Here is a 12639-nt window from a genome sequence, read left to right as displayed (position 1 = left end):
ATCCCAGTACTCTTGCCTGGCAAATCCCTTGGACAGCGAAGCCTGGCAGGCTATAGTCCAAAGGGTTGCAAAGAATCGGACATGACTGAAGCAACTTAGCATGCATGTAATGAGTGCCTAACTGCTGTCTGCAGGTAGCACCTCTTTCTTCCAATCCATCCTCCATGGAATTAGCATAACCATTAATATTCCACCTGAAATGAGGTCTGATCTTGCCACGTGGCTGCTCTAGAACCCTTCATTGGAACCCTGTTCCCCATAAAATCTTCACACTAGAAAATTTACTATTTTATACTGCATAAAATAGTATAAAACACTCTTTACTATTATATACTGTATAGCCCTTCATGACCTAACTCTTACCTTCTCCCCTGCCTTGTCCCACCTCTTATTTTATGCGCTTGGAATCAAATGACTTGCTGTGTTTCTCACACACCATGCAGTTTCACAGCTCTGTGCTTTAACTCCTGCTGCTTAACTGCCCTGAATGTACTTCCCCATATTCTCTGCCTGGATAACTCTTATTCATCCTTAAAACTTTAGTTCTCACCATGCTATCTTCTCAGGAAATCTTCCTGTATCTCCCTGGTCTAAATGGAAATACTCTGAGCATCCCTGTAGCTAAGTGTATCCCCACAGCCCTACTCTCATACCCTGATGAAATTTTTGTCTTTTTCACCCTGCTCGTTGTAAGCATCTCATCAGCAAGGACTATCTTTTTCTTTGAAATGGATTCATTTAGGATTCTCAGCTTACTGGAGTGAGACATAAAACTAGTTTATTTTTTCTAATAACTGACACCTACTAAGTTGACACCTCCCACTTTCTCACTTGCCTCCTCTAATGACAACTCTGTTCACTTCTGCATGTGGTCAGTAATTTTAACTGTTAGAAGAGCAAACTTCTAGTTCCTAAGACCCAGATATATCTGTTTTAAGATAGTTAATTTATGATCTTTTAAAATAAAGCCTCCTCTTCTCTCCCTACCAAGTCATTGCTCCTCTTTGTGGTATTGACTGATTACAGCTGCCCTCTGTGGGGGAGTGCCACATGGGGCACATGTGATGGTACTTAAGAGATCTTAAGTGAGATGAGATGCCTCTATCTCATTTCTTGTCCAGAGACACCATATGGGTTTTAACCTCCACCCCTAGTTGCATGCACATACATACAGATACATACACTTACACACAAATACAAACATACACTTACATACAAATACAAACATGCACTGCTATTGATATTAGTCTTTCCAAATTTAGTAAATGATGTTTTGGGGATGGTTAGCACGCAGAAGACAACCACATTTTGAGGTATTTTCTTGCCATAGTAGCTCCAAAGGTGGGCTGCAGCACTGGAACACTCTCAAAATATACCCCTTCACTCTTTGTCTTTCTATATCCCTAGAAGTATTAAGCAATCATTTATTCAGCATTTCAGAAACTTTCAGAGGTAAGATGGTGAATATTCTTGCAAGCGTGTGTGCTAAGTCGTTTCAGTCATGTCCGACTCTTTGCGACTCCATGGACTGTGGGTCACCAGGCTCCTCTGTCCATGGAATTTTCCAGGCAAGAATACTGGAATGGGTTGCCATTTCTTCCTTCAGGGGATCTTCCTGAACTAGGGATCAAACGCACATCTCTTATGTCTCCTGCATTGGCAGATGGATTCTTTACCACTAGTGCCACCTAGGAAGCCTAATATTCTTAACTTAATAGAACAGTGTTCCCAGTTTGCAGAGTGACTTTCATAGGGCTTCTCTCACTCTCTCTAATGGAGATGTATTAAAGAAATAGCCTTTGTTAACAGTGCTCAACTCCAAAATTTGACTACATGTTCTCATCTCCCATCCAGCTGCTGGTTACAATAGATATTAGGCTGAAGTGGTCCTCTCAGCCCCAGCAGCTCACAATTTCCTGAACTTAAGTTGTTAAAAGTCTTATTTATTAACACACTCATCAAGTCCTACTATATGCTGGCTGAAAGTGAAAGTGTTAGTCGTTCAGTCATGTCTGACTCTTTGCAATCCCATGGACTATAGCCCACCAGGTTCCCTTGTCTGAGGAATTTTCAAGGCAAGAATACTGGACTGGGGTGCTGTTCCCTTCTCTGGAGGATCTTCTCAACCCAGGAACTGAACCTGGGTCTCCAGCATTGCAGGTGGAATCTTTATTGTCTGAGCCACCGGGGAAGCCATGACAGCTGATGTTGTCGATGCTAAATTGACCACAGTGAAGACAGCAGATAACATCTCCCGTTTAGTGAAGCTTAAATTTTGAGCCTTAGCAGGCAAAGCTGAGAAAATCTTTGGTACCTAAGAGCATTCTGTTGTGTCACCTTTCAATTGCCAATATCTAACATTTAGTAGGTGGTATAGTTGATGATCAATAACTATCTATGAAATGAAAACAAGCAAATTACATTATGTACAGTGGGGGTTAAACAGTTATATTTTCCCCTATTTCTGTTGATGGCATTTTTAAGGTTTTAATTTAAGTTAACTTTCCAACTTTATACTTGAAGAGTTGCATTTTAACTCAAAATGACCCATTTAAAACTTTTATTAACTCTATTTGTCAAAATAAATTTAGATTAGGTTGAAATAACATACAACCCAAAGTCTCAGTGCCTTGAAATAACGAAGTTATCTATTGCTCAAGTTGAATCAACTGTGTTGATAGAATCTGCTACTTGGAGTGCTGCTCATCAGGGAACCAGAGTAAAAAGAGCTGGGAAGTCACCAGCCAGAAGTTAAATGCTCCAACCTGTTTGCCCACAGTCAGCTGAGTAGAACTAGCAGCATGGTTCATCAATTTTCAAGGAGAGTAAAGAAGGTAATATTCCCATTCACCATTAAACACTAAGAACAAATGCATTGTTAAAAACAGAATTAAATTTCCAAGAGGCAAAACACCATCCCCAAGCCTGTATCATTGACTTCAGTCTCTCTGTGATCTCTCCTTCAGGCTTCTGACAGTTTTATGATCTACTCTATGATGCAATAAAATCAAACATTAAAAGATCGGGCATTTTCCTGCAAAATAACAAAAAAAATTCCTTTGTCCAAGCCAACCTCTCTGTCTGAAGCAATCATTTTTTGGGTGACATAGAAGAACTCTATGAAAATGAAAGGATTCTGAAATTCCTGTGAACAGCAGATAATCCAAAACAAACAGGGTCTCTCAATCTGAGAATTATTAACATTTTTTTTACTTTGTAATTTGCTGCACAGGGCAGTTCTGTGCACTGGAGAATGATTAACAATCACCCTGTCTTCTACTAGATGGCAATGATGCTGAAGAATTGATGCTTTTGAACTGTGGTGTTGAAGAAGACTCTTAAGAGTCCCTTTGAACTGCAAGGAGATCTAACCAGTCAATCCTAAAGGAAATCAGTCCTGAATATTCATTGGAAGGACTAATGCTGAAGCTAAAACTCCAATATTTTAGCCACATGATGCAAAGAGCTGACTCATTGGAAAAGACCCTGGTGCTGGAAAAGATTGAAGGCAAGAGGAGAAGGGGACAACAGAGGATGAGAAAGTTGGATGGCATCACCAACTGGATGGACATGAGTTTGAGCAAGCTGCAGTAATTGGTGATGGACAGGGAAGCCTGGCATGCTTGCAGTCCATGGGGTCACAGAGTTGGACATGACTGAGCAACTGAACTGAACTGAGAGGTCAATAGCCCCTCCCTCAAATTGTGCCAACTAAAAATGAGTTCAAATATTGACAGGTGTCCCCTGGTAGGACAAATTCCCAGAGGACAAAACCCACCTCTGGTTTGGAACCACTGGTGTAGAAGAATTTAATAAAAACCTAGTGACACTCACATGATTTTTGGTTGCAAACAAATAAGCTATTGAATAAATCCCTCAGCCTTCCCGCCTCTGAAGAACCTTATCCCTGAAAAATTTCTTGTGCATTTCATATAGATGAGAAATCTTGTCCATTCCAGCAAGAGATATTAGTTGACCAACTAGTCAAATTAGTTGACTAGTTGCTTACAACTAGTTTGAATTTCTTGAATAAGGATAGCCAATATCTTTTCTGTTCCTCAAGTTAAATATTCTCCATTCCTCCAAGGAGACTAGATAGCTTTCCCACTGGAGAAAAAAAGGAAGAATAATTTTTTTAGTGACTCTTTAAGCTGGGGCTTCCCTGGTGGCTCAGCTGGTAAAGAATCTGCCTGCAATGCAGCAGACCTGGGTTCGATCCCTGGATTGGGAAGGTTTCCTGGAGAAGGAAATGACAATTCAACTTCAGTATTCTTACTTGGAAAATTCCATGGACAGAGGAGCCTGATGAGCTACAGTCCATGGGGTCACAAAGAGGCAGACACGACTGAGTAACTAACATACACACAAGCTGAAATAAGAAAAAAAAAACTTGACTTAAACTGCCTTAAACTTATAGAAATTTGTGATCTCATAAAGAAGAAATTCTAGAGGTATGGCAAGTTTAAGAATTGGTCTAGCAAGGTCAAAAGCTCTGGGTTCTTTTCCCTTTTCCACTTTGACATTAATGATGTTGGCTACATCTTCACACTGGGAATAAGCCGCCGCATTAGTTTTAGGTGCTGTGATACAACATAACAAGAATAGACTCTGTCTCTCTGTGGCTCTGTTAGAAGTTAGAAAATTTTGCCAAGAATAGAGGCTGCTGGACTAGGGATTGGAAAACCAAGGTTACTCTAGTTACCCCAAGCCTTGAAGGAAGTGCATTACTAATTTTGAGCTTCTGTTTTCACATCTGTTATGTAAAAGAATTAGATTGTATGATCTTAAATACTGCTCACTTTGAAACTTTATAAACCTGTGTGAAATATTTGTCTTCTTTAGCGCAGATATGTAATCAGAATCTGAAAACTAAATAAGCATTCAGGTGAGTTCATTTTCCTGCTGGAGAGTGAAATTTACCTCTCTTCAGATGACTTCATTGTTAAGTTTTGTTTTACTCTCTTCTGGGAAGTAAATGACTATAAGAGCCTGAAGGTGTTGCCAGGTGGAGGGAGAGAATTTCTTCTTAGTCTTTCTAAGGTCCCAGAGGCACTACCCATCTTCAACTCATCCAATCAATAGTCAGTTAGAGCTGAGGAGAAACAGTGAGTAAAAATTACCGAATTGATCTGTCCTGACCCACTTGGGCCATCATTCACTCTCTGCACTTCCGAGGTTGTGAAGGGACCACTCAGGTTAATGGAAACACAGTGGCAGACCTGATCCTGTGTTTTCTCATTTCTTCTCTCTTGCCCTGGAGTGAATGCAAAGGTTTAAGAGAGTCAGAGAGGCCAGGAGCTTCTTGATGGAAATTCCCATCTAGACACCTTTCAAAATTTACCAACACTAACAATGGCATCTATTCACTATACTAGGGGAAAAGAAGCAAAATATGGGGAAGTGAGAAGGAATTTTATCCTGCCAAGACAATAATGTCATATCTATCCAAAAATATGAAGGACATTCAGGAGAGGAAAATCCATTCCATAAAACATCTTTAAATTGAGATTGCAGTTGTTTTCCAGTAAGTATAATTATTGATATTTCTAATGCTCTTGAATACTATTTACTTTTAAAAGAGCCTCTTAAGAAATCTTCCATTAAATTAAAACATTCAACACTTTTTAATGATTACCAGGATCACTTGTTTTTTACAAATACTGAACACCATAGTACAATGGAGGAAGTTTTGTTAATAAACTTAGATTTAATATTTATCAGCTTTATAGTGTTAAACAAGTAATTTAAAGATTGTAGTTCCTTCCCTTCAAATCAAAGATAAAGTGAAGTGGTTAGTGTAGACTTTCTCCAAAGTGATCCTTTCTGGCTATAAAATTCTTAATCTGTGATTATTTGATTTGCATTTAAAAGAAGAGCTGATTATGCCATTTATCAGTAAGATTAGACATAAAAAAGAAACCTAGTAAATTCCAAACTGTTTCAAGGCCTGCAAGTCCAAAGAATGAAGTGCAGCTTAAAATTTTAAATTTATCTTATTGCAAAGCACCAATCAATTTTTTAAAACTTATTAATAATTTTTAAAATGCAAAGTTAATGAAACATTTTAAGTTTTCAAAGAGAATCCGATCAAAGTAGTCACTTGTGTTCAGCTGAACAACAACAACAAAAGAATTAAAATAATGAAGAGTAGTGAAATATGTGTTACTTTTTGTTAAATTTAGTTTAGCCTGGATTTCCGCTGGGGCCACAGAGCGAGTGTTGTCAACATTCCAGAGAGAAGTCGCACAGAAGGAGATGTAGCTCATTCACAGTGAGGGGTTTGCATTGGCCACATTTTGATTAAGTAGAGATTTATTTCTAAGATATTCTGTCTGCAGGAAGGAAGGTGCTGCGTCTCATCCTGGTGGAATTGAAACTTTTTTTTTTTTTTGAAACTCTAAGGAGGTGACTGAACCTGAAGTCTTCTATGTAATTTTCTTTGTAGGATAACTTCTAATTGTTTTCTAACTATTGAAACCCCAAAGCTTTGAATCGGACCTCTTTCTCTTCTCTCTCTGTGCCTTCTCCCAAAGAACTGCATCAAGTCCCATGGCTTTGATGACATCCTCACACCAGTGACTCCTAAATCTGTACCTTTGGACCCGATTGCCCCTTACACCGGAGGAGGCAATGGCAACCCCCTCCAGTCCTCTTGCCTGGAGAATCCCATGGATGGAGGAGCCTGGCGGGCTACAGTCCATGGGGTCGCGGAGTCGGACACAACTGAGCGACTTCACTTTCACTTTTCACTTTCATGCACTGGAGAAGGAAATGGCAACCCACTCCAGTGTTCTTGCCTGGAGGATCTCAGGGACGGAGGAGCCTGGTGGGCTGCCGTCTCTGGGGTCGCACAGAGTCGGACACGACTGACGTGACTTAGCAGCAGCAGCCCCTTCCACTGCTGAACGCAAACAGCATGCCCTATTCTGATACTGGCACATAGACAGCTAAAATACATCTTAAATGTGACTTGCTCACACTCACTTTTAATCCTCCACTTGAAAATCTCTTCCTCCTGTCTTTCTCTGCTTTATAATGACCATCCAAACAGAGAGGGAAACTCGACTCGATGCTCTGTGGTTACCTAAATGGAAAGGAAATCCAAAAACAAGGGATATATATATATATATATATACACAGGGCTTCCCAGGTGGTAAAAGAAGCCACTTGCCAATTCTAGAGACACATGTGACAAGGGTTCAGTCTCTGAGTTCGGAAGATAGACCCCCTGGAAAATGGCAACCCACTCCAGAATTCTTGCCTGGAAAATCCCATGGGCAGAGGAGCCTGGCAGGCTATACAGTCCATGGGATCGTAGAGAGTCATAAATTACTGAGCGACTGAGCTGAGCGTGCACTCATAGCTGAATCACTTTGGTGTGCAGCGGGAAATAACTTTTAAAAGTAGCAACCTAAAAAAAAAAAAAAAACTAAAAAAAAATAAAAAAATAAAAATAAAAGTAGCAACCTAGATGCCCATCAGTAGACGAATGGATAAGGAAGCTGTGGTACATATACACCATGGAATATTACTCAGCCATTAAAAAGAATTCATTTGAACCAGTTCTAATGAGATGGATGAAACTGGAGCCCATTATACAGAGTGAAGTAAGCCAGAAAGATAAAGAACATTACAGCATACTAACACATATATATGGAATTTAGAAATATGGTAATGATAACCCTGTATGCAAAACAGAAAAAGAGACACAGAAGTACAGAACAGACTTTTGAACTCTGTGGGAGAAGGCGAGGGTGAGATGTTTCCAAAGTACAGCATGTATATTATCTATAGTGAAACAGATCACCAGCCCAGGTGGGATGCATGAGACAGGTGCTCCGGCCTGGTGCACTGGGAAGACCCAGAGGAATTGGGTGGAGAGGGAGGTGGGAGGGGGGATCGGGATGGGGAATACATGTAACTCCATGGCTGATTCATGTCAATGTATGACAAAACCCACTGAAATGTGAAGTAATTAGCCTCCAACTAAAAAAAAAAAAAAAAAGTGGCTCCAGGTGGCGCTAGTGGTAAAGATTCCGCCTGCCAATGCTGCAGACGCTGGAGACAGGTGTTTGATCCCGCGGGTCTGGAAGATCCCCTGGAGAAGGGAATTGCTATCCACTTCAGTATTCTTGCCTTAAATCCCATAGACAGAGGAATCTGGCATGCTGCAGTCCATGGGCTCGCAAAGAGTCAGACACAAATAAGCGCGCGCGTGCACATAGACACATCCCAATAAAATGTTTAAATACACGCATCCGGATAAAATTTTTAAAAAATAAAAAAACGTTATTTTTGATATTCTTCTTTTTCCTTCACCTATTCTTCCCAAATCTCTAACTCATCTTCAACTTTGTTCACTGTAATCTCCAAAATATATTTTGCATCCAGCCATAATTTTTCCTCCCCCAAACTACTACATTTATCCAAGATAACATTGTAATCTCATCCAGTAGCCCTGATTCTCTTTGTCACCCTAACATCCAATTAATCACCATAGAAGGCAAAATGACCTTAAACAAAATAGATCTCATCTCATCTCATTGTCTTGCTAATGCCATTCAATGACTACCTTTGCTTGTAGAATAAAATGCAAACAATTTCCTTGCCTTACAAAGCCCTATCCAACCTGGCCTTTCTTACATCATCTTATCTAGAGTTTCTTCTAAAACTTCACTTCTCCCATAGTGGCCTTCTTTTTCTTGCTTTAGTAAATCAGGCATGTTTGGACCTCAGGTCCTTTATATTGCTGCTTCCTTTGAATCTTAGATTAAATTCTCTTCCTCAAAGGTCAAAGGACCACCTAATCTAAAGTAGCTGTCACATCACTGTACCTTAATTCTTTGTGTGTGTGTGTGTGTGTGTATGTGAGTCTGTCAGTCCTGTCTGACTCTTTAAGACCCCATGAACTATAGTCTGTCAGGCTCCTCTGTCCATGGAATTCTCCAGGCAAGAATACTGGAGTGGGTAGCCATTCCCTTCTCTAGGGGATCTTCCTGATCCAGGGATTGAACCAGGTCTCCTGCATTGCCGGCAGATTTTTTTTTTTTTTTTTTTTTTTTACCATCTGAGCCAATAATATATAATTTACTTGATATGGGCTTTCCAGGTCCAGTAGTGGTAAAGACTCCACCTGCCAAAGCAGGAGACACAAGAGACTCAAGAGACATGGGTTCGATCCCAGGGTTGGGAAGATTCCCTGGAGTGAGAAATGGTACTCCACTCTAGTATTCTTACCTGGAAAATTCCATAGACAGAGGAGCCTTCCATGGGACCAGAGAGTTGGACATGACTGATCATACTAGCCCTATACTTGATGTATTTTTATTATTCCTCTGTGAATTATTTGCTTATTTTCTGCCTACTCTCCTTTAAATATATGTACTTCAAGAGTAGAGACGCTGCTCTTTTCAATTCCTAGAATCTAAAATCGTGTCCATTCCTTAGTAAATATTTAATAAATACTAGTTGAATAATGGACCTGGCAGTGTATCTTTGGAATATGTCATATTTCTCTTTAAGTAAAGATTGCCTTTTTAAAAAATTTATTATGGTGATGCACAAGTCTAGGAATATGCTAAAAACCCTTGAGCTGTACCATTTATTTTATTTATTTATTTCTGGCCATGCAACATGATGGATCTTTGTTCAAAGACTAGGGATCAAACCATGCCCCCTACAGGGGATATACAAGGTCTTTCTTAACCACTGGACCACCAGGGAAGTCTCAAGACTGCTTTTTTAAATGAGGAGCTTGAGGTATATGATTTATAACATTATTTCTATTTTTCAAATTTCAACTTTTCTATTTCAACTTTCTTCTGAAAGTTAAAATAAAATTATTTTTCCCAAAGGACTTGAAATGTACTATCTTGATATTAATAGCATAGGCAATGATTATAACAACTTATGAAACTGATTTGCAACAATGCCCTATATGTACATTTGTGAGTATACACTTTTAATTTTCACCGTTTCTGCTTATCTCAAAGTTGTGCGTGGGTTCCAAGTTGCTTCAGTTATGTCTGACTCTTTGTGACCCCATGGATTGTAGCCCAACAGGCTCTTTTGTCCATGGAATTCTCCAGACAAGAATACTGAAGTGGCGTCTTCCAGAAGATCTTCCCCACCCAGGGATGGATCCAGTGTCTCCTGCAGCTTCCATAATGCAGTTGGATTCCTAACGCTGAGCCACCAGGAGAGCCCCCATCTCAAAGATACTTGCTAAAATCTCCAACTTCTCGAACAGATATTCCTATCTGATAATTGGTATGGAGGTTTTTAGGAGTCAATTTCTCCTATCTTTAACCTTTTTTCTTGACTCTTAGTGGACTGAATTTGAAGTTTCCAAGTTTTTCCTAATCATAGATAAACCCAGTTGAGATATGCTCAATTCATTTTTTAAAAAATAACAAGTACATAAACACCTTTTTTAGTCTGCTTTTGCTTTTAAAATAATTTTTATTAAGTACCTGTGAGGTACACTGTGGAGGAGGCAAAGGTAAATTTTTTAAAAATAGTCTTGACATTTAAAATTTTTCAGTTAAATACATTATGGTACTACATTACATGCATTAGTTAAATACATTAGGTATGAAAAAAAAGTCACTAGTTACTCATGCTATTTTCCCATCTCTAATAACAGAAATGTCTATGTTTAGTTGGACACCTAGACCATTTTCCCCACATTGCTTTAATGGAGATGATGTGTGTAATTTTCAGGTTTTGTCCCATAAGAGATCCACGTGTAACTTTCTGGCTCATTCTTCTTTCTTCCCCTTTGACTAATAAAGGAAAAAGCTGGATCTTTGTCCTTGAACTCAGAGATAAAAACCATGTTTCAAGGTTGGCAGAACTCCCCTAGCAGCTTGGATGTCTTACCTGCTACACCAGAGAAAAATACAAACTTCTATTCTTAATTAAGATATTTTACATTGGAATGTTTTATTACCACTGTTTAGATGATTCTTTAAATAACGTAGTTCCTCCAAATATATGGGTATTTTCAAGTTTCAAACGTGAATGTAAGTTGAATTTTAGAAAAAAGCTTGTAAGTCAGAAATCACCATACATATAATAAAAAGTAATGTCAAGTAGGAACAGGATGTGGCTGAAAATGGATATGAGAGATCTTTTGGGGGGTGATGGAAATGGCCTTAAAATTGGATTATGGTATAAATTGCACAAATTCATTATGTTTATTAAAATCATTAAATTAAATTAAATGAATTTTTGCTGTGTAAAGTATATCCCAAAAAAGATGTTTAAAAAAGTAACGCTCTACTTATAAACTAAGAAGCAAATTAAAGAATTTTTATGGTTTATTTTGCTTTGTTTAGACTTATTGACAATATTCACAATATTTTTTCTGCAGTTAATAAATTTAAAAATTAGGAAATAGCTGTAAAATGAAAAGTGAGAATACTATCTCCTCAAATGATAAAACATATTTATCACCTCTATTTGGATGATTTTTCCTCTGTGAAAAGACACCATTCTTATCTGAATACAACTCTCTCATGCGTCTCATGTATCTTACTCAAAGATTATCTGCACTGATTTGAATAAACCAAGTTGCATTCATTTCTGTACAAAACTGTTAGACTGGACATGTTTGGGTAAAAAATAATAGTTGGGTATCCTGGTAAAATTGATTTGTAAGACTGATAGAAACAACAGAACAGGGTGGGAAGAATAAATGCTTAAAGATACAGATAAGTCTACCTTCAGACAATGTAGTTTTATATGGATTTCCAGAGAATTATGAGCTAGTAGGCAATTTTATAATCAGGTAGGTATAGGTGCCTTTCTTGAAGTTCAACCTTGAGGCAGGCTATAAAGCGAAGAAACAGTTTCAAACACACACTCTGTTTGGTTTCATCTGTATATACACAAGTAATGTCACCACTGATGCCAGCATCTTCAAAAAGAACTCTGTCACATCCAACCAGGAACTTCCTGTAACTCTCCACCTCATCCATATGCTTCCACTGAAACAAGCGATCTTATGATAATTTTACTTTTCACATTGAATGAAGTAAGTGAAAGTCTCCCAGTCATGGCCAACTCTTTACAACACCATAGACTATAGAGTCCATGGAATTCTCCAGGCCAGAATACTGGAGTGGGTAGCCTTTCCTTTCTCCAGGGGATCTTCCCAACCCAAGGATGGAACCCAGGTCTCCCACATTGCAGGCAGATTCTTTACCAGCTGAGTCACAAGGGAAGCCCCCACTTTTTTTTTTCCCTTTATTTATTTATTTATTTTTTCAGTGGGTTTTCTCATACATTGATATGAATCAGCCATAGATTTACACGTATTCCCCATCCCGATCCCCTCTCCCACCTCCCTCTCCACCCGATTCCTCCAGGTCTTCCCAGTGCACCAGGCCCGAGCACTTGTCTCATGCATCCTACCTGGGCTGGTGATCTGTTTCACCATAGATAATATACATGCTGTTCTTTCGAAACATCCCACCCTCACCTTCCCCCATAGAGTTCAAAAGTCTGTTCTGTACATCTGTGTCTCTTTTTCTGTTTTGCATATAGGGTTATCATTACCATCTTTCTAAATTCCATATATATGTGTTAGTATGCTGTAATGTTCTTTATCTTTCTCGCTTACTTCACTCTGTATAA

Source organism: Cervus canadensis, chromosome 21, assembly GCF_019320065.1.
Source record: "Cervus canadensis isolate Bull #8, Minnesota chromosome 21, ASM1932006v1, whole genome shotgun sequence".
In the NCBI taxonomy this organism is placed as follows: domain Eukaryota; kingdom Metazoa; phylum Chordata; class Mammalia; order Artiodactyla; family Cervidae; genus Cervus; species Cervus canadensis.
The sequence above is the reverse complement of the archived record's forward strand: the minus strand, read 5'-3'. Positions refer to the sequence as shown.